The sequence below is a fragment of the Salvia miltiorrhiza genome, chromosome 2 (genome assembly GCF_028751815.1).
Source record: "Salvia miltiorrhiza cultivar Shanhuang (shh) chromosome 2, IMPLAD_Smil_shh, whole genome shotgun sequence".
NCBI classification, from domain to species: domain Eukaryota; kingdom Viridiplantae; phylum Streptophyta; class Magnoliopsida; order Lamiales; family Lamiaceae; genus Salvia; species Salvia miltiorrhiza.
Window position 1 is genome coordinate 1,661,248 of NC_080388.1, and position 5,119 is coordinate 1,666,366.

General features: G+C 38.4%; 1 long non-coding RNA gene across 2 annotated transcripts; it reads right to left on the minus strand.

The window, feature by feature from the left end:
- Positions 1 to 1,960: 1,960 nt before the first annotated feature.
- Positions 1,961 to 4,850, minus strand: LOC131012539 (uncharacterized). 2 transcript variants are annotated; one of them, XR_009097367.1, is made up of 3 exons: positions 4,623 to 4,850; positions 2,827 to 2,902; positions 1,961 to 2,225 (listed from the first exon to the last, which is right to left on the minus strand). It is a non-coding gene; the product is annotated as an uncharacterized LOC131012539 (long non-coding RNA). The 2 variants fall into 2 exon arrangements; XR_009097366.1 differs by lacking the exon at positions 2,827 to 2,902.
- Between the last annotated feature and the right edge of the window lie 269 nt (positions 4,851 to 5,119).

The window sequence follows — 5,119 nt, forward strand, 5'->3', positions numbered from 1 at the left end:
CAAAGAGCATGGCAACGGATAAATAAGCGAATATTTCAAACAGAGGAAGGTTGAAAATATAATATACCAATTGAGATTTTAATATACAAACACAAAACACAAAGGAAACAAGAAAAAACTTTCAAACCGTCAACAATTTTTCAAATAACTTAAAAGGATTAGTTAGATACTTTATTTTAAATCTTCTATGCCAATTCGAACATATTTTAATCTTAACTTTAATTTATTATTTATTTATTTATTTATAAATTCCTCCTTCTCAATTTAAGTTGACACGTCTTTGAAATAATAAGATTATAATATAAAATGGGCAAATTCATATTCGACATAGTATTAAAATAATTATAAGAATTTGATCAAATTAAATAAAACAATCAAGGAAAGAGTACGAATCAAGTCAAATGAGTTGGAGATACTATTTTTCTTTTTTTGTTATTAATCACCGTATCATTGTATGATGTGACGTGTTGACAAATGCAAAAGCCTTGGGACATCTATAAATCAGACATTTTAAATTTAAATACTGATGTCGGTTCTATTGGCCCTAAGAGCATCCGCATTGGTGTTACATGATAACTTACTTTATGAAGGGGATCACATGGTGTAAAGAGGCTGCATTGGAGTTACATGATAGTTTTAGTTAAAATTCATTATATTCAAATTTTTCTTTTTTTTTCAAAGGTTTATAGGGCTACACGATAGAACGTGTAGCCCTCGTGTAAGTTCGGCCCGCATCGCTTACATGATAGCAGACTTACACGAGTAAGCTGCTATCGTGTAAGCGTTGCCAATGCTCTAAAGCCTCTTATATTTTTTTTTCAAGTTCTAATATACTCCCCAGCTAATTAGTGTATAAATATATAAACTTTATTAACTTTTGGATACTTAATATGAATTTAAAATTTTTATTATAAATATATAAATTTTAAATTTATTTAATTTTTAATCCATTTTTTATATTCCATGAAATTAATGATGACATGACAAAATTAGTCCTCTAACATGTAACTTAGAAATTTCCTCCCCCCATTTTTACACAAAAATACCCTTTCACATCTGCTTATTTCTAATTCTCTCTTTCATTTGTTCTTAACGAAGCGACGAAGCAGACATTAAACATCCCAAGTATGAGGTCACATCTACAAATAATACACAACTAGCAATAATGAGATAATTAAAGCTAATTAATGCAGGTAGATGATTAATTTTGCCAACTAAGTTTTAATTTTGACATGTCAGCATTAATTTAATAGAATATAAAAGGTGGGTCAAAATTTAAATAAATTTAAAGTTCATTTATTTATAATTAGATTTTAAAGTTCATGTTAATACCAAAAAGTGATAAAGTTCATTTATTTATACACCAATTACCCTAAAAAGTATCCATTTCTAATTGGCATGGGTTTTAATAAAGTAGTTGAATGTGTTGTCAATGTAGTAAGTGGATACATTTTATGATGACGGAAGAAAATGACAAATTAGATACTTTTTATGAGAACGGAGGGAATATATTTCATCATTTTCAACTATTTCGTATGCGCAATAAGTCTTAGCCCACGTTTGGTTAGTTGTTTTTAGAGGTTCGAAAAGGATTCAATTAATTGAGTCTATTACTTGTTATTTGATTTGAGTAATGAGTTAACCATTACTCTTATTTGAGGTTAACTCAATCAATCTCCCACTTTATTACTCCTCAAAAATAGAGGAAAAACTGTCACACCCCAATTCTTGAAGGAATAAACTATAACTGGAGTACGACTAAAATCATATAAATGAACAAGGGAAGAACCTTGTGAAATTCAGATAATAGAATAAAAAGGTTGGGCACACCCCAATTCTTGAAACAATAACTATAACTGGGGTACAACTCATCATTTAATATAAACAAGGGAAAAACCTTGTAAAATCCGAATAAAAGGGATAACAATCGGGCTTAGCCCCTTTGGATGAAGAAAGACAGGTATTCAAGTGATACGAATCAATCAACAAACATAATAACTTCAGGATCACAAGTTTAGTGTCATGCTTCAGATAACCAACATTCACTGATCGAAATACTTGAGAGTCAATAGTATAGGCTCAACAAAAGATATTGTTTAGAATCACAACATAGTAGGTCTTAAGTTAAGGAACAAAAGACAGATACTGGCTAGTTCTGCAGCGGAAATCAAAATAAGGAGTTGAACTCTAGCCTCAGCTCCGCCCCGTCATCACCCGCCATTAACCTGAAAACATTTGAAAGTATTTTTGGGCTAAGTACTAATGTACTTAGTGGGCTGCAACTTTTAAAGCATTTCATAATCTGAAGAACAGTTTATCCAATCGTACTGACATGACATAGAAGGTTTTAAAGAGAAATAACTTCTATGCATGTTAAAACATTATATATATATATATATATATATATATCTTTGATTTCGCGCGTTTGCACACTCCATTCTGTTACTCGTTGTGATCCCGGACCTCTAGCCACCGACGGATCTCTGTCTCCCGCTGACTTGAACTGAGGGCGTAACCCAGCCAAGTAAAATAAACCTCGGAAATTAATCCAGACAGGCCTATCATTTCTATGCTCCGGAACACATCCCGTCGAGCACCCTTATAACGCCTCTGGTTAGTGCCCGATGGAGATCAACCCACCAAGTCAGCTAACAAGTGTACACAATTCTCAAACAACGTGTTAGGTCATAAGAGAACCTCAATTGATTAACTGTACGAGCCTTAAACATGGTAGAGTGCACAAAAATATTTTATTGGATAAACAGTTTATATTACACGAATATTTAAGCTCAATAGCTAAATCATACATTTGAAAAATAAGCCCACCTGTCCAGGCAAAGCCTGTCGTTTAACCTTATCTCTGAATCGGAATAGCAGTGCTAATCCTCCTGATGCTCAAACCCTACAAGAAATCTATTCTCAATAGGTCTCCTTGAATTCTAATCTTAAGTCACGGTGAAGTGCTTAATATTCTATGATTCACTTAGCCGGGTTTTCAAAATTTAATGAATAAATAATTGAAAACATTTCTCTTGAGTTAAGAACACCAACAATATTCTTACTCATCTTTTTTTAATAATTGGAATTATAAATAAAACCAATTAAATCATAAATATTGTTATTGCAAAATATAATGCAAATCATGTCATGTTTAGCATATAATAAGTAATTTACTCAAAATATGCACATAATAATAATTTAATATTATTATGAAAACTAGTCTTTGAAAATAATTAATTAAACTAATTAATAGTTCAATTAATAAAACATAAGACAACCCAATTAAATTAATTGAAGGTAGTCCAAAGTCCTTAAATAAAATAAGGGCCCAAAACATTTATTAAAACAATGGCCCAACTGAAAAATAATTAAACAAACTCGGCCCAATAGACTCGGCCCAACACTCATGCCCTAGCCCAACAGCCCAACACCCATCTCCTTCTTCTCCCCACCATCAGTCACGCCTCCCTTCAGTCCCTCACTCCTCCTCACTGCTCGTCTCCCTCTCTCAATACTCAACTGTTCGAAATACGCCCCCCCTTCTCTCTCTCAGCCATCAGTCAGCCAACTCCCGCCGCCGCAGCTCCCTCCGGCGAGGCAGCCGTCGACCGGCCTCCTTCCTTGGCAACGACGATAGGTACCGCCGCCGCCTCCCTCCGTTCTCACTCAGTCCGCTCCCGGCGGCTGCAGCAGCAAGGCCGCCGCCGACCGCGACTCCCTCACTCTCTGCTCACTCCGACCGACAGCAGTAGAAGAACCACCGCCGTCGCCGTCCTTCCCTCGACAAAATCCAGCCCAGACCCGGCTCAAAGCGGCAACAAGGCCCTTGCCTCGCCGCCTCTCCCTCAAATCTCCGGCGACAGCAGGCTTTGCCGCCGTCGACTCTCCTTTTCCCTCCACTGACTCAACCCATCTCTCTCTCTCTTCTGTGACAGTGGCGAACCACCACCGCCACCTCTCTCTCTCGCTCAACTCTCTCTCATTGAATCAGACCGGCGAGCAACCATGAAGGCCGCTGCCGTTGTCGACTCTTTCTCTTCGGCTGGTAACAGCCGCCCACCGTGTAGCTCGCCGGAGGAGCAGCAGCGACAAGCCGCGCCACCCTCGGCTTTCTACACACACCAGGACACATAGACGGAGGTAGCACGCAGCCGCCGTCCACCGACTCTCTCTCTCAAGCCGTGGCCGGGCAGCAGCGGCACCACCGCCGTGCTCTGCCTCCCTCCGCTGAACTTTGGCCGACGGCAGCAGCTTCATGCCGCCATCATCGCCGCCCTCTTATCTCCCTCGGAACTCTCTCCCGGCTCTCTTTCTCTATGTGAGAACAGAGCACCACAGACAAGCCTCAATTTTCGGCAACCGCAACGAAGTCACGGCCGTGGTCCTTCCCGACTCGACACAGCAAGCAAAAACAAGCTTAAAACTCATTTCATTTTTTTCTTCATTCGTTTCTTATTCAAACATGTATGCAGATGTATATGAATGCTTTGTTCAAAAGTCTTCGTTCAATTTATAAGTGAGAGTAAGTGACGTGCATACACAAAAACAGGAATTGTTGTCTGCTGTACATTAGAGACTTGAGTACTGGAGGAAATCGCTGAAACTGAATTTGGGGTGCTAACCGTGAATGGAGGTAAAATGGGCAGAGTGATTTGTAGATGAAGTCTTTAGAGCTTTCAGCTGAGTTTGTGGAGTCTGAACCGTGTGGTATAGCTGAACTTCTGTGGGTGTAGCTCCGCACTTAGTTCCTTGATATGTAGGAACAACAGAGTAAATTGAAAGAGAAATGGTAAGTGGAAGGGAATGGGTATTTTGTTGAAGTATAATGACTTCGCAGAGAAGTTGTTGCTTTAGGCATGGCTAAAGCTGATTTTGGTGGGGGTCAAGGTAATCGTGTAGTGTGGGTGTAAAGTGTAAAAAGTGTGAGTGGGGAGAGTGGAAAGTGTGAGTGGAAAGGTGGAAAGAGTGTGAGTGGGGAGAGTGGGTGGAAATGGTGGGTAGGTGTAGATAAAAAAAAAATCTTCCGAGTTGTATTATGAAAACTGTAATAATCGCTCAGTATTCGCTAAATAAATATCTCGTGAAAAATACTTGAATGCTAAATTAAATAAATATGCAA